Source organism: Carettochelys insculpta, chromosome 8 (assembly GCF_033958435.1).
Source record: "Carettochelys insculpta isolate YL-2023 chromosome 8, ASM3395843v1, whole genome shotgun sequence".
Taxonomy (NCBI): Eukaryota; Metazoa; Chordata; order Testudines; family Carettochelyidae; genus Carettochelys; species Carettochelys insculpta.
In genome coordinates, this window is record NC_134144.1 from 14,308,839 (window position 1) to 14,326,982 (window position 18,144).

The window sequence follows — 18,144 nt, forward strand, 5'->3', positions numbered from 1 at the left end:
GAACCAGGTGGGGAAGACGGGCAGTGAAACTTCCTTGTCCCACCAAAAAAATAGCATTCATTCATTACAGGACCATTGATTTACTGGCATTATGGCAGAGACATACATAGGCACCATCAAAACAAAAAGCAGTCAAGTAGCACTTTAAAGACTAGCAAAATGGTTTATTAGGTGAGCTTTCGTGGGACAGACACACTTCTTCAGACCATAGCCAGACCAGAACAGACTCAATATTGAGTCTGTTCTGGTCTAAATATTGAGTCTGTTCTGGTCTGGCTATGGTCTGAAGAAGTGGGTCTGTCCCACAAAAGCTCACCTAATAAACCATTTTGCTAGTCTTTAAAGTGCTACTTGACTGCTTTTTGTTTTGATAATGTATAGACTAGCACAGCCTCCTCTCTGTTACTATTCAACATAGGTACCATGTGCGTTATAGATCAGTCATAAAGCTATTTTTTAAAGCATCCCTTATTGCTGCAGCCTGAGCATGCCTACTGGGGGGATGGCACTATAGACAGCTACAAGTAAGCCCTGCCTATCACCTCCACTTCAGAATACCAGATAGACCGGAAACTCTCCCACCTTGATTCACATATGTTGTGCACAATAGTGCACACTGTAATAATGATAGGGACATTAGCTTCAGAAACATCCAAATGGGTCAATAAACATCTGAACCTCGCTTTCAAACATCCAAAGGCACATTCCATGATATTTCTGCACCTGCTCAGTCTGTGATTAAAGTTTTTCTTGCTGGGGTCCAGGGCTCCTGTGTAGGGTTTCATCAGGCAGGGACGCAGAGGGTAAACAGGGTCACCCAATATAACAATGGGCATCTCCACGTCGCCAATCTTGATTTTCCGATCAGAGGAAAAAGTCCCATCTAGGAGCTTTCGGTACAGTCCCGAATTTTGGAATATGCGCGCCTCACGAACCCTCCCTGATCAGCCAACATTGAGGCTGGTGAAACGGCCTTTGTGATCTACCAACCCCTGCATGACCACGGAGAAGTACCCCTTTCAATTAATTTAGCCCGATGCCAGGTGTGCCAGGGCCATGATGGGGATGTGAATGCCATCTATTGCCCCACTGCAGTTAGGAAAGCCCCAGGCAGAAAAGCCACCCACTACAGCCTGTACATCTCCCATGGTCACAATCTTCCTGAGGAGATGCCCACAGATTGCATGAGCCACCTCCAACACCATGGATCCCACTGCAGATTTGCCCACCCCGAACTGATTTGCCATTGACTGCTAACTGTCAGGGGTTGCAAACTTCCACAGTGCAATTGCCACTTGTTTTTGTACCATTAAAGCCTGCCTCCTTTTGGTGTTGCTGTGCTTCAAGGAGGGTGTTCGTGCATCACAAAGTTCCATTAAGGTGGACTTGTGGATACAAAAGTTCTGCACCAACTGCTGGTCATCCCAGGACTCCAAAACGATATGATCCCACCAGTGTATGCTGGTCTCTCGAGTACAAAAACGCCACTCCACTGTCATAAATGCATTCATGGCAGCCACCAGTGTTCTTGGCCCAAAGTTGGCACACTTGCTGTTTCAAAATACCATCCTCGTTGTCATTATCAGCAGCAGCAGCAGCAACAGCACCACCACCAGTAAGATAGAGAAGCGCCATCGAGCTTTGGAATTGAAGGACAAATTGCGTGACAGCTGCTGTGGTTGCCGAAATGATCCATGCTATAAGTTGGTGTGTTCATGGATCCATGTTTGTGCTGGAAGACTGCACCATTTCCTGCTGCAATCTCCAGTTCTGGGTTGAATAGATGAATCTCGAGTGTGAGCACAGAGGTTATTTCAGCTCTGTATTAAGCACTGGTGCAAGCACTGATGGACTATTGTGTCAAAGGCTGGTGTCCAGAAACCAAGAAGGAAGCCAATAACTCGGGAAAGAGTTCAAACAAGAGCCATGAGAATGAAAACCTGCCTTGCAGTGATACTCAAAGAAATCAAGCTATTTAGTTTAGCAAAGAGGTTAAGGAGTGACCTGATTACAGTCCACAAGCACCTAATGGGCTCATCAATCAAGTATAAAAAGCTGTAACATGATTCGATGGCTTGAAGCTGAAGCTAAACAAATTCAGACACCAAGTAAGGCATACATTTTTAATAGTGAGGGTAATTAGCTAATGCAACAACTTGCCAAAGGTTGTGGTGGAATCTTCATCATGGACAATTTGTAAGTCAAGATTAGATGCTTTAAAATGTGCTCTAGGAATTATTTTGGGAGACAATCTATGGTCTGAGTTCTACAGGAGGTCAGATAAGATGGTCACAGGAGTTCCCTCTGGCCTTGGAATCTATGAATTTATGTGCATTGATTTCAAAACATTTTTGATTTGCCTTACATCTCCTGAGTGCTCATCTCTAGATAAGCCCTTAGACATCTGTTGCCCTGCGCATTAGCCCAACTCCCCATTCTTCCAGCTAATTTCTTTTGCACATCCTATGACTAACCATCTCCCATTTTCAGGGTCTGTCTATACTATGAAATACAGTCAAATTTATCAAAGCGGAATTTGTAACACTGGATTTTACAAAAGTCGAAGTTGAGTGTCCACAACTGCCCACAGTCGACTTAGTGCGTCCTCAGTAACTGCCAAGTTTGACTGTTGCAGCAATGCATTGCGGGAACCTATCCCACAGTTCTCTGAGCCCCATTGCATTCTGGGTTTTTTCACTGTTGCATTATGGGAAAAAAAATCCCTGCAAATGGTTGTGGGAGTGTGATGTCATCTTCCCATACTGCATTGCCCTCAAAACAAATAGCCATTTTTCAGAAGTCTCTTTCCCCAATGAAATACTGAGTTGTCTGCATCACGGAATTTTTAACCATATGTGCCCTGGTAGCACCCACTATCATCCTCCCAGACTGCATTGCCCTCATTCCCCTCCCTTTGAAACCAAACAGTCAATTTTCAGAAGGAAATTAGGAAAAGTGGGGAATGTTGAAGATCAAGGCGACACCCAACACCCAAAAATGTTTGCTGGGGGGGGGGGAACTTCTTCCCAGCAACAGCCAGCCCCTGAAAATCCTTCCTGCCTTTGGAGCCTTCACCACACACAAGCCAGGACATACTACTGCCTGGAAACACTGTCCACATTGCACTGCAAGCACATGCTTTTATTGGGTCGGGGGCTAGCCATATGATGTGGTTGGGTGGGGGATAGACCCCTGACATCATGGTGCCTAGGGGAGGAAGCAGGGCTGTACCCATACAAATGGGAACCATAGAAAAAGTTTCTCGGCCTGTCATACAAGCATGACACCAACAGCCTACCCACCATGTGGTGCGGTGGGGCCAGCCTGCCGTATGGTGCCTGGGGGGTCTAGCCATACGGTGAAGTGGGGGCTGGACACCCAACTGCATGGCACCTGCAGGGAACCCTGCAAGTACAAATGTGAAGCACTGAAAAAAAATCTCAGCCTCTGTTGCTATATCCTGGGCAGGGAAGAAACCTCACCCAGCACAGGACATGACAGCCTGCTATCTCATGTGCTGCTGTCTGGTCCTCACATGTGCTGTCTTGGGGCAGGGGCTAGTCTGAGGCAAGACAAACTGAGACTCTGGCTCTTTCAATGGCTCCGTGCTGGGGCTCTGTAAAATGGCTGGATGTGATCACCACACTGATCATAAAGAAATGAATTCAAAATGCCAGGTTTCCTGTTTCCTACCTCCTGCTGACCTGGAGCAATGACCTGAAAGGACACCTCAAGGGGCAGTGTGTGACAGTTTCCAGTACTAATAAAATCAATTTTAACCGTGGTTAATCTGCACTGTTTTAGTTCAACATTGCAAATTCGATTTTTTGAATAACTTTGTTGGGAACTCAGCAGTACAGAATTTGGTGTTACAGCCCCTTATAATTGACTTACTGAGCACCGGGATGTAGACAGAGTTTTTAAAAATCAACCATACAGCCTTAAATTCAACTTTATCTCCTAGTATGGACCAGCCCTCAGATGCCACCCATGAAAAAATCCCTTGCTGCCATCTCCCGCCTTACTCCTTCAATAACAATACTCAACTGCTCCCCTAATCCTTCCCTTTAATAGTCTTATCATCTATTACTAAAGTATCTCTTACAGAGACAACTGGCAGGAGGTAACAAGTTTATTAGCAGCAGCTTAATAAATCCATTCTTCAGTACTATACAATATGATTGAACAACCTATGAAAGTCAGAGCACAGTTGCTTGTGCTGACTTTCACCATTTACGGTGGGGTGCAGTCTTCGCAGTTGTATTATTCAGAACGTGCTCATGTAGTATATTAATGAAGGACTGTAGAGTATTTTCATTAAGAGTTATTTAATCATTTCCAAGTTAGTCAAAATCCTGTTGCTAGGAGAGCCTGGTACACAAAGTGCAGAAAAGCAAAGTAACCCCATTTTGAGAGCCCGTCCATACATCTAATGCGTCGCTAGAATTGTGCTCTCTTCTTCGGCAAAATCAGATCCTCGTTTTCAATGAGTTTGCTGTCTCAGGTGTATGGTATTAGACTGTCTTTTCTGTAGCCTGGCATATGTTTTAGGTAATGAAAAAGCCAGAAGGGCTGGAGACATAAGGCCTTCAATTAACATACATAATTTCCACAGATATTGCATTTAAGAGGTATCTGTTCAACTGGTACCAACCTTCAGAGCAATGTGAAAAAGGGCCTTTGGAACATTTTCTTGAATAAATCTTTGTTTAGAAACTTATCAAAAATTCTATAAAATGCTGCCAAATGCACCTATTTCAAAATGATAGTGGGGATCACTCCTTATTTCACACTTCTATTTTGTTTAAATATCTCTCACAAAATTCTCCCTCCATGTCAAGGTTTAAATGCTGACCCGTGTGTGACTTACATATGCTATCCTATCAATGAGAGGTGGGCCAAAAGAGAACCCTGCCTCCTACCCCCATTGTATGCCAGGTATGCTGAGGCTGGCTTGAATCCCCAGATGTCAAACTGCAATACTATTTTTAGTCTTGAACCAGCACAACAGATATCTGAAAGGGCCCCGTTCTTCTAATCATGGTCAGGTATGGCCAAGGTTACAACTATAAAGGTGGGAAATTCCACACACAAAGTGCAAGGAAAGGGGTTCAGATCTGCCCCTCTCCCTGGATCCTGTTACACAGCGGGAGGGGAAAATGTGAAGAGAAGAGGTCCCTCTTCCCTTATCTCCCTCACTCCCCATGCCAATCACACCCCTATGTCCTCCCTCCCAGCGTCCCACTCTTCCCTTTCTGTCCTCTCCCGCTGTCTAATCCACCTCCTCCCCTCCCCAGACCCTACTACCACTTTCCCCATCACACATCCCATTTGTCCCTCTGAATCTTGCCCCCCTTCACTGCAGCCCCAAAACATTCTCTGCCGTTCTCCCACTCCTCTGCCAGCACCCACTTCCCCATCACTGCTCCCACACTCACCCACATTCCTCCTCACTGCCCTGACCTCCCCTCGTCACTCATTATGCAAAAAAAAAGTGAAACAATGTGATGAGCACCTCATGTTAGGGCCTGTCTCAAGAGTCCCGTGACCTTAAGCACGCTCAGCTCCATGTTCAGAAGACATGAGTAAAACATTTTAATTGTCCTTCATCTCTTGTCTAGTTAATCAATAGTGGTTGATCAATCAATGTTGGCACTTTGTTCTAATCATCCCCCAGGTGGAAAAGTAGCAACTTGCCCAGCAATCATGCTCATGCACCTGTACTGAGCATGTGTAATGTGTCACCTTCCAGATTAGGCCCCTTATAAATTAGCTGTCTGAATTAGCAGGGCACTTTTCCCAAAAGTAAAACAAACAAACAAAAACCATATCGGATTAAAGAATAGGAGCAACAGAGCTAGAGCTCACCGCAGATTTCTGCCAAATGCAGGGTTCAAATGTACAGTACCTGGAGGTAGCTCAGGTTCTATGCCCCCTCGAGCTATCCACTTACTAGACATGTCTCCAGCAGCACCGTAAGCTGATCTGCAATAACTTTAATCTAGGCAGCACAACTCATAGGGGGAGTTCCAGGGCAGGCTGCCAACACAAACACAAAACTAGGGGCTAGGACAGCCCACATTGACACTTGGGTCCCTGCAGATTCCCTGTTAATTCTAGCTGTGCTAACTAAATGAAACCTTGCACGGGTAGGTAGGTCTACCTGCACTGCAATTACATCTGTGCCTGCAGTGTCTATTTACCGTAACAACGGTCTGCTTGCAAATCCTCTTAACTAGGTTTGCTACGCATACATGTTCATTTCAAACACCTTGTTGGCCTAAACTCTTCATTTAATATGCTTTTCAGTATTACTTCCTCAGTGAGTCTTTGGGTGCCTCGCACTACCTGAGATACCTGAGAGTGTCTGAAGCTCACTGGGGAAAAACTGGAACCATGTTTTGCAGCCTAGGTCTGCACCGAAAAATGACAGTACAAAAATCTATTAGTTTGTAAATCTTTTGGGCTGATGTATCTCAGGAACTTGTTCTTCAAATGACCCCAAATTTTGGCAATTGACACCACCCCTACTCCTGTGAGGCACTGACATTTTCAAGACAATCCAAGTAAGCATGTAAATTTCAGAACAGGTAGAGTCAACCTTCAAACAGAAAGCACTAATGAACCTTAAATATACCAGAACTGTGGTCTGCTATAACAAATCAATAAAAATATTTCTCTCATGAGCTCTCAGCTCAGTAAGGCAGAAAGCTCATGAGAACAGCTAACTCCAGGACAATGTAATATGCACGTGTGCATTTGCAATAATAAAAACCCAAAGGTAACAAATAGCAACACAAAGTCATTACTCACATTGTATTTGTGCAATTGGTACAAAAATAAATTATTTCTCTGTTTTAGGGCACAATTTTGGCCATTATTTGTATTTGTATTGTTTGATTTTAAAACTATGGTACAGGTTCCACCTCCCTTGTCCAGCATGGTCGGGACCTGACTGGTCCTGGACAAGAGAATTTGACGGACAAGGAAAGGCTCCCTGCCATGGCCCCCAAGCTTTATTCCCCTCACTCCTCCTCCTATCACTTGGCTGTTCCCCCACCTTCTGCCTTGGGGCTGCTAGGAGAAGCTGGCTCAGGAACATGCTCAGGATGCAGCTCCGGCCCTGGGTGGCTGGCCTCCACCCTTCAGGGGAAAGCTGGGTTCACGTCCAGCCGTAGCTCTGCAGAGCTGTGGGAGAAAGGCAGTTCTGGCCCTGGCCTGCACGGGAAAGCCGACTCCAGCCCTGGCCCTGTGGGTCCTGTAGTGGAACAAGTGTTGTGTGCGCCTTGCATTGCTGGCAAACCATTTGTTCCTGGGATTTGGAGTATAGGTTCTCCTGACTTCCGCCCTGCAAGTGAATCTGACTTATTGTACATTATTCAACACAAACAGGATATGTCTCGAGTCCTAGGATTAGTATTCAACTCTCACTAATACAACTGTCAAAACAAAAAAGCAGTCAAGTAGTACTTTTTGCTGTGTTTTGTTTTTTCTTCGTTTCGATAGTATATAGACCAGCATGGCTTTGTCTCTGTTACTAATACAACTGTGGACAACTGAGGCTGGTCTCAGCTACTCAGAGTCATGTAAAACAGTCCTTTCTCATATGCAGTGTGAAGAGGATTTCTCCCAGCATTTCAGAAAGAGCCAGGTGTGAAAGAAAATTCCCCTTCCATAACAGAACTTGCCAAAAAAAAATGTGAATCTCACTCTTCACTACGTGTCTGAAAGTCTTGCCAAACACAGTGATAAACTGCAGTGAAATATAGAAGTCTGCTGAACAAAAACTACATGCTCCCTCTAACAATTTTTCGTCTGTAAAACCAGAGATAACTTCCAACTTCCACAAACTGTATATTAAACACTAGTCATTCTAGCCAGTGACTTGAGTCATGCAAAATTACACACACACACTCTGATTTCAGCTTAGCACAGCACACCAAGAAACAAACCGCAGACTAATTTATTTCCGCTGATTCCCAAATCTGTACTGCCACACAGAACATGGCACAAACTAGGGTGATAATTTTTTTTCTTAATCACAGTACTGTTCTTTTAAATTACAAGGTCAACCTGTCATGGGGATTTAGAAGCCAGATTTTCAGAAGTGTTCAGTGCGCCACAGCTCCTAGTTACCACTGCAGTTAGTGGTATAATAGTAGTGCCTACAGGCCCAGGCTGCAATCAGTAGGGTGACCGTCCAACCTGTTTTCAGCAGGACAGTCCCATATTTGGGACACCAAAGAGTGTGGGTTATTAGAATGATCTCTGGAATCACCCCTCTATCATGGCCTATAATCCCTCAGCCAAATACTTCAGCAGCTGCAGAAGCATGATTCTGCAGCACTTCCTACCCTGAGTGACTCCAAGCTGCCATCAAAGAGATGAAGTGCAACAAGTCAACCAGACTAGATGGAATCCCTGCTGAAGTATTCAAAGAAGGCAGATCAGAGCTCCACAAACAGTTCCACCTCCTGATTCTCAAGATCTGGGATAGAAAGCAGATGCTGTGAGAGTTCAGAGACACACTGATCGTCAGTCTCTTCAAGAAGGGTGACAAGTCAGACGGTGGAAACTATCATGGCATCTCCCAGTTGGCAACGGCAGGGAAAAATCTTTGTTCAAATCCCTGCAAACCAGCTCCTGCCATTCTTAGAAGAAATTCTCCCAGAATCCCAGTCTGGCTTCTGACAGTTCCAAGGAACAGCAGACGTGACCTTCACCGCCCAGCAACAGCAAGAAAAATGTCATGAACAAAACCAAGCTTTATACATGAGTTTCACTGACCAAACCAAAAGCACTCAACTCAATCACTCACAGCACTTTGTAGATCATCCTCTCAAAGACTGGCTGACCCAAAAAATTCACTAGACTATTGAGGTTGCTTCAACACAACATGACTGCTACATTACTGAGCAACAGTGGATCCTAAAGGGACCCTTTTGAGGTCAAAATGAGAGTCAAACAAGGCTGTATCATTGCTCCATCATTGCCAAGACCCTTCAACATTTTTGACGACAAGCCTCCAGATGACATGAAGACTGTCTACAGAATGACTGGGAAGCTTTTCAATCTCAGGCTAAAAGCAAGACTGCCATGACTCAGTCATGGGGCTCCAATACATGGATGATGACATGGCTGCTGCTCTTTCTCTCACAGCCCTTCAAACCATCTTAAGTGCCTTCACCAAAGCATATGAGAATCTTGGCCTCACACTGAATGTCAAAAAGACCAAGGTGCTCCACCAACCCTCGCCAATGGGATAATCTCATGTACCCTCTACTGCAGTCAAGAGAGAACTGCTAGAAAATGTGGAGCAATTCCAACACCTTCAAAGTCATCTGTCTGCTAAAGTTGACATTGACACAGAAATCCAGCATCATGTGAGCCGTGCAAGCTCTGCTTTTTCCCATCTGAGACAAACGTCCTTTGAAAGCTGGGACATCTATATCACGACAAAACTCCTTGTACAGAGGGCAGTCGTTATGTCAATGCTACTGTATGCAAGTGAAAACCGGACAAAATACAAGCGTCATTTGAAGGCACTTGAACAACATCATCAATGCTGCCTCAGGAGAATCCTAACTATCTCTTGAGAGGATAGGCACACCAACACTAGTGTCCTGGAAGAGTCAAACATGACCAGCATTAAAGCCATTACCATTCACCAACAACTGGTTGGACTGGTCACGTGGTTTGGATGTCTGATCAGCGCCTCCCAAAACAGACTTTTTTTTGGAATTGGAAGAAGGGAGGAGGAACTTTGGGGGCCACAGGAAGCAATATACAAACAGGCTGAAGGCACACATTAAAAAAGTGCAGCATCCGTGTTGACACTTTGGAGAACCTTGCCCAGGACAATCCCCAGTGGAGAGCGGTAATCCATGAAGGGATGGCAGAATTTGAGAGCGTCCACCACAGTGCAGACAAGGAGAGGGAGAAGAAGAAAAAAGGGCAGCAAAAACTGCACCGCACCCCTCTAACAGCTACCAAAGTTTGTCCCTTCTGTGATTAGACCCGTGGCTCCAGAATTGGGCTGATCAACCATCAATAGACTCACAAATAAGAGGGTGACATGAAGACGTCCTCCTCATTATTGAGTGACTGCCAAGAGTCTCCAAATAACTCAGTCAGTATGTAGAGATGAGAGAATTTCACCAAAAAGAACGAAGTTCCAGATTCTCCATCGTCAAATGCAGACCTGTACCAGAAACAAGTTAATGGTTTCTCACTTGGCTCAAACTGCTGCTGTGACTTTCAATATACAGTTGCCTCTTAAACCTGGCACCTAGCTAGAACTATTTTTGTACTGTGAAAACATTTTAAGTAAGTTGTAGTATTAAAGTCTTCATTCACCACTAGCTGTCCGGGCTGATGGGAGACAGTTTGTGTTTGTGGTTTAGCCACTTCTCCGAGCTGTGCAGCACTGGCACTTCAGGCACCAGATGAGATATGTGGTTCGATTCTGAATAGAGCTGTGTTGCCTGCCTGAACAGACCCAAGAATTGTGGCTGAACAGAAACAGCTCTCTGTGGTTACTGCATATTTGGACTTTCACATACTACCAGCCTTGAAAAAAAACAAAACACTTTTATAAAAAGCAATTTACTTGGGATAAGAGTCTCCTCTTGTAGCCATACAACAGCCCTTGACTTGCTGCTGCTCTTCTTAGATGGGTAGAGGTCTCAATAAGGAAAAAAAAGTAGGAGAGCAATGTGGAGAAGCAGATCTAAGAGTGGAATTGCATCCATGTCAGTGATTTCCTCATTTTTGGGGACTGAATATTAACATTCTCCTGGACATCAACATCTGAGTGACCAATGAATAATGTATTTGTTTCATCTTCCTGTGAGCGAGCAGACTGAGCTTGCTGGAGGGAACGTGCAAGGAATATTTCCTCCCGCTATCATCTTGTGCTCCCTGCACTGGAAAGTGCAGGAATCGCTCTGTCCAATTGCCATGCCCCCTCTGTACAGTCCTGCAGATCTTTATGGGTAACCAAGATGAACAAATTGCACAATATAAAGGGATGGGATGGCCTGGGGTGTCAGTTCCCCCAGCACGTAAGTGGGGACGGTGCCACCTGAACCCCAATCCCTCTGTGAGCGCATCTAACCATTACAATAGCCCCAGCATGGAGTTCATGGTTCTGCCTCCACAAATTTTTCTCTGCACTGCCTGGTGCCAGCCACTGCCCCACTGCACCATGTAACAACAAGGCTGTTGCGGGGGTCATGCTTGCATAAGACACCAAAAAACTTCTTCTCAGCGGTTTACATTTGTGCTTGAACCCCACTCACTCCCCTACAGGTGCCACGCAGTTGGAGTCCTTCCTGCACTCAGCCACATCACGCGGGTGGCCCCGACCCAATAAAAGGATGTGCCTGCCATTCGATGCTGATCATGCTGCCAGGCAGCATCATGTCCTAGCTTGTGTGAGGTTAGTGCTCCAAGGGTGGCAAAGAATTTCGGGGGCTTGCAGCCACCGGGGTTGGGGGGAGAAGTCTCCCCCAGCAGCTAAGGTACTCGAGGGCTGGCTGCTCCTAGGAAAAAGTCTCCCCTGGTGGCTAAGACAATTGGGGGGACTACTTCAACTACTTCAACATTTCAACCGGCTCTGCATTCGCAGACCACAGGCCCGTGCCAAAAATATTTTTGGGGGCTTGCTGTCCATTGCAGACACCTGGTGCTTTGATATTTCTGTTTTATAAAATCTTTTTCCTAACATTTCCTATCTGTCTTCATGCTTTGACATGCCTCCCCCCCAAAAAAAAATACCCCACAAGTTGAAGGGCAAGTTGAGATTCCTGTTTCCATTAGACATTCAGTGTATGAGATTTCAGTGACATCACCTTTGTTGGCAATGTCTGTGTAGTGAAGAGGGAAGACAAGCATCTTTTTTTCTCGACTTTTCTATCACCTGTTTTCTATCTTTGAGAATACAATCTGTGTCCCTGTGTTATTTTCAGGGATCGGATGCAATCACAGGATGGGGGACAGTTGAGAACACAGCCTGTGCAAAGAAGACTTATAGTGCACTGGAAAGCCAAAGACCCTCCCTTCATCAACTCTCTTTTTTCAAAAAATTCTCTATCATCCCTTTCTTCAAGCTTTTCAGGGTCCCTGTATTATTTTTAGGATCAGATGTAATCACAGGAGGGGGGACAGTCAGTGGATGGCCAGTCGAGAATTCAGTTACAGAAGAAAGATTTCTGTTAACTTTTTTGCTGTGTCTGTAGATGCTCTCCTTATCCTTCCTTCCAACAGGAAAAATGGACATTTGCTTAGCACGGGAGGGGAATGAGGAAAATGCAATGTGTGAAGATGTCGTCTGAGACCAGAAAGCATACTCAGCATGCTACGGGAATGAGGGAACTGTGGGCTAGGTTCCCACAATGCACTACTGCAACAGTTGATGTTTGCCAATTGAGTGTTGCAGCAACAAGTCAGCTTTGTGAGAAGCATGTGGGGAGGTGAGGATAGTCAAAGTTGCATTTCTAAATTCCCATTACAAAATCAGTATTAATAAATTCAATTTTATCTTGTAGTGTAGATGCAGCCTGGATCACCTTGCTACAGGAGCCCCTTAAATAACCTGAAGCTGCCCAAAATGAGCACTTAGGGTGCAAATTCTTGGGCAATAACACACTCACAAAGGATCAGTAACACTTTCTGTTGCCAACAACAAAAACTCATCCAGGAAGAAAATAAGAGGAGCCAGGAATAACAATGGAGCAAATTCTCAGTGTACATTCTAACTATAAAAAACTAATAACTTCATTAACCTTTGCAACTTCCCAATAAATTTTTTGTGAAACCCCAGTTCAAGGTCCTATTTTGACACAAGCGTGGTCAATTACATTCAACAGGAGAAATGCTTATCGTGCTTCTTTTGTCACACAAGCCCCACGGTAATTGTTCATTTAATAAAGCATTTGGAGTAAAAATAAATAAATAAATAAATAAATAAAAAATCCAGTACAGGGAAGAACAGAGACACTGGTAAGGAAGTGACTCTTCAATGTTCTCCGCAAAACTGAACTAGTTTTTCCCCCTGCTTCAGATTTTTTAATTTCTTTTCCTGAGATAATTGCACAACTTCAATTTTAACATGTTAGTTTTGGAAGGACTTTATCTGTCTGGACTTCCGACAAACACAGGCTTTTCTGTTTCTAAACTACCCAGGAGCTCAGCCAGCAACAGCAACACGTTCATAAATGGTCACAAAATTACACACATTTTTCAGTTTACTTCTTTCAAGCCAAGTGGCCACCTTTGGTTTAAATTTCTGCTCCCAAATCCACATAATGGAACTCAGACCTGCTCTCCTCTGTGTGGCCCCAAGTCAGCAAACTGCTGAAGCCCATGCTGAAGTTCTACTGCATCCTGTAGGACATAAATAAATGCTTGAGAAACTTCCTACACAGAACTGAACTGGAGCACGTGCATTAGTGCCTTTATGAACTGTGTGAAAAATTCCCAGTAATGGTAATGAGAATCTCACTGGAATCAAGAAACTAGGGATATAACAGCGCAGGGGCCAGCAATCCTCAGCACCCAGGCCAAGATGGCAAAGGAGCTGATTTTCATGGGCATGCGAGACAGGAGCTCAGTCCCACCCCTGCTTCTCCATGTAGCCCAGGAACTTGCTCAAAGCCTGTGGATTAACAAACAACCAGCTAATTCCACCAACCACCACCTAAACAGTAAAGCTCTGCATCTCTACATATTAAAGAAACTGTTTTAAGTAGGGCTATTAGTGACTTTAAAATGGATCACCAGAACTTGGACTGTACAGAGAGGTACAAAGGTCAAATTTGGACACTCCAGCTCGGAGAAGTTGCTGACCCTTGTAATAGAATATCTAGTTACACAACTAGCCAATAAGCATCTCCTTAGAGTTACTGCTGCCAGTTACTTGTAACCTCTCCTCGACCCAAGTAAATAGGGAGTGGCTGGCTCAGTCTCTATCCTAGCTTGTACTGGGATCAGGCAGCTCTCCCCACTGCTGCTCTACATTTAAAGGTCTGAGCCAGCACACAGGCTGGCTCGGTTTCTGTCCCAGGCCATGGTAATCAGGCTCTTCCCCCCTTTCTCCTTGTAACAAGCTATACGTACTTGAAAACTGTTATGACTCCCTCAGTCTTCTCTTCACTAGAGAAAACAAACCCAATGTTTTTTCCAGTCTTCCCTCATAAATCACGTTTTCTAGATCGTAATCATTTTTGCTGTTCTCCTCTGGACTTTCACCAAGTTGTCCGCATCTGTCCTAAAATGTGGTGCCCAGAACTAGACACAATACTCTTGCTGAGGTTTTATCCATGCAGAGACGAGCAGAAGAATTACTTACGTCTTGCTTATGACAGTCCTGCTAAAACCTCCCACAATGATATCTACTTTCTTTTGGGAACAGTGTCAGACTGCTTCCTCGGCAGTCATTTCCCATTTTGTACATGTGCAACTGCCTGGTCCTTCCTAAGTGGAGTACTTTGCATTTGTCCTTACTGAATGTCTTCTTTCTTACTTGAGGACATTCCTCCAATTTGTCCAGATCATTTCTAAATTTAATCCGATGTTTCAAAGCACTCACAACTCTTCCTACCTTGCTATTGTCTGCAAACTTTGCAAGTGTGCTCTCTGTGCCATTATCTATTTTAAATCACTGATGAAAGTACAGAACAGAACAGACCCAGGACCAAGGACCATTTCTTGTGGCACCCCCTTGATAACTGCTTCTAGTATGACTGTGAACTACTGATAACTACTCTCTGGGAACAGTTTTCTAACCAGTTATATTTTTGCCTTATAGTTGCTTTGCCTAGCTTTGCATTTCTGTAGTTTGTTCATAAGAAGTTCATACAAGACACTGTAAAAAAATCTTACTAAAATCAATATATACCCATCTACCATTTCCCACCTACCCGTACGGTTTCTTACCCTTGGCCTGCTGCTCACAAACAGGGAAGAAAAATCAGGAGAAATAGAAGTGGGTGGTAACCTGGGCTGAAGTGATCATGAGATAGTAGATTTCAGGATTCTGACAAAAGGAAGAGTGACTGGTTCCCACAAATGGCACGGTGGCTGAGTAGCTACGCCCCCTTGCTGGGGCCTGGGGTGTGGGTCTTCAGCCCCCACCCAAGGGGCTAAGGGATAAATTTGGGGTATGGCCCCAAGAATCTATTTTCCCTTCCAGTGGGCGGGGCTCCCCCCTTTGCAGCTGGGGGAGGGTCCAGAGGCTCTGCCCTCTGGCAGCTGACTGGGTGGCAGCTCTGGCTTGGACCCTGCTGCCTCAGAGCCAGCTCCTGCCTCTTGGCTCGTCAGCCCTAAACTGGGCTGGCTTCCCTCCCCTTATACACCTCCAGGCCTGACACTGGCTGCAGGTGAACCGGGGTGGGGCTCATTGGGCACACATGCCCTGTTTAACCCCTGTCCTACCTGGCCTTCCTCTCACACTCTTACAGGAAGAAAGCTGAGCAGTAAAATACAGACCCTTCATTTCAGAAGAGCAGACTTTGATGTCCTGAGAGAACTGATAGGCAGGATCCCTTGGGAAGCTAATATGAAGGGGGAAGGAGTTCAGGAGAACTGGCAGTATTTTAAAGAAGTCTTACTGAAGGCACAGGAACTAACCATCCCGATGTGCAGTAAGAAAAGCAAATATGGTAGGCAACTAGCGTGGCTTACCAGGGAAATCCCTGGTGAACTTAAACTCAAAAAGGATGCGCATAAAAAGTGGAACCTGGACAGATGACTAAGGAGGAGTATAAATACGTGGCTGGAGAATGCCGGGCGGGGGGAGCGGGGGTAAGTAGGAAAGTAAAAGAACAATTGGAATTGCAGCTAGTAAGGAATGTGAAGGTCAAGAGAAAGGTTTCTACAGGAATGTTAACAATAAGAGGGGTATCAGGGAGGATGCTGGGCCGTTACTGGATGAGGGAGGTAACCTGGTGACAGATGATGTGGGACAGGCTGAAGTAATCAACGTTTTTTTTGCCTCAGTCTTCACGGACAAGGTCAGTTCCCCGACTACGGCACTAGGCAATGCAGTATGGGAAGGAGGTGGGCACCCCACAGTGGGGAAAGAACAGGTTAAGAGCTATTTAGAAAAGCTAGTGCACACAAATCCACGGGTCTGGATTTAATGCATCCAAGCGTATTGAGGGAATTGGCAGATGTCATTGCAGAGGCTTTGACTATTATCTTTGAAAACTCATGGTAATCAGGTGATTGGAAAAAGGCAAATGTAGTGCCCATCTTTCAAAAAGGAAAGAAGGACTATCCAGGGAACCATAGACCAGTCAGCCGTACCTCAGTCCCTGGAAAAATCATGGGGGAGATCCTCAAGAAATCCATTTTGGAGCACTTGGAAGAGGGGAAAGTGATCAAGAGTAGTCAACATGAATTCACCAATGGCAAGTTGTGCCTGACCAATCTGATTAGCTCCTATCATGAGGTAACTGACTCTGTGGACTTGGGGAAGCCAGTGGATGTGATATGCTCTGACTTTAGGAGAGCTTGTGATACAATTTCCCACAAAATTCTTGCCGGCAAGTTAAGGAAGTATGGATTGGATACATGGACTGTAAAAAAGATAGAAAGCTGGCTTGACAGATGAGCACAACAGGTAGTGGTCAACGGCTCAATGTCTGGTTGGCGGGTGGTTTCAAGTGGAGTGCCCCAAGGATCGGTTCTAGGGGCAGTACGGTTCAACATCTTTATTAATCACCTTTGACAAGGTTCAACAACGAGAAGCGCAGAGTCCTGCACTTGGGACAGAAGCATCCCAAGCATAGTTACAGGCTGAAGGCTGACTGGCTAAGCAGCAGTGCAGCAGAAGAAGACTGGAGATTACAGTGGATGAGAGGCTGGATATGAGTCAACAGTGTGCCCTTGTAGCTAAGAAGGCTAATAGCATATTGGGGTGCGTTAGGAGAAGCACTTCCAGCAGATCTAGAGAAGTTATTATTCCCCTCGACTAGGCACAGATGAGGCCACATCTGGAGTATTGCATCCAGTTTTCGGCCACCCAGTATAGAAAGGATGTGGACACATTAGAGAGAGCAGAGGGCAACAAGAACAACTAAGGGGCGGAAACACATGACCTATGATGAGAGGCTGAGAGATTTCGGCTTATTTAGCTTGCAGAAGAGAAGAAAGAGGGGTGATTTGACAGCAGCCTTCAAATTTCTGAAAGAGGACTCTAAAGAAGATGGAGAGAAACTGTTCTCAATCTTGACAGATGGCAGAACAAGGAGCAATGGTCAGAAATTACAGACAGAGAGGTGTGGGTTGGATATTAGGAAAAACTATATCACCAGGAGGGTGGTGAAGCACTGGAATGCGTTACCGAGAAAGGTGGTGGAATCTCCATCCCTAGAGGTTTTTAAGTCCCAGCTTGGCATAGTTATGGCTGAGATGATTTAGTTGGGGTTGATCCTGTTTTAGGTAGGGGCCTGGACTAGATGACCTCCTGAGATCCCTTCCAACCCTAACGTTCTATGATTCTATTCTATGATTCTATTCTATGATTCTATTAGCTATTAGGTTGGTTTGACAAGATTTGTTTTTTGTTGACTCCATGCTGCTACTTATCACCTTATTATCTTTTAGGGGTTTGCAAACTGATTATTTGCTCCAAATCCTCTTCCTCCCCGGGCACAGCCTGTGCATTGCTAAAGTAAGATGTTCCAACAAAGGCTGGGAAGATATGAGAAAATTGCTGTCTCACCTTCATGTGAACTATCTGGCCAGCGTCTCCAAGGGAAATTCACTAATCCCAAAAGAATACACTACCTCTGGAGGTCGTGGCGGTATCCATTTTAAAAATTACAAGTTGACTACAACAGCTGCATAAATCAATCGTGGCTAGGGTTACACATAGTCTGTGACAGAGAGGGGATGTACTGACTTTTAAGTCAATGTCTCAACCTGGAAGACTACTGTTAAATTATTTGGCAACTTTGAAAATATTAAACCCTATTGGAATCATATACTCTCAGTCCTGTTTGTTACAGATTTCAGGTCACATTCTCATACACACGGGACAGGAATGGGTGGCTAGTTTCAGGCAATAATTAACAGAAAGAAATTCTTGATATATTTCAATAAATACAGTCAAGAGATTAAAATACTGGGCTCTGGTCA

General features: G+C 44.9%; 1 protein-coding gene across 3 annotated transcripts in view; it reads right to left on the bottom strand.

The window, feature by feature from the left end:
- The window catches only part of SPATS2L (spermatogenesis associated serine rich 2 like), a 114,506-nt gene that overhangs the window by 57,634 nt on the left and 38,728 nt on the right, over positions 1-18,144 (bottom strand). Inside the window, exon 1 of one of the 3 annotated variants that reach the window (XM_075001810.1) lies at positions 10,061-10,080. The exons of the other annotated variants lie outside the window; for them this stretch is intronic. The gene's annotated coding sequence lies outside the window, so the exon portion shown is untranslated. Of the gene's footprint in view, positions 1-10,060; positions 10,081-18,144 lie in introns of those variants that run through there. 3 annotated transcript variants of the gene reach the window in all.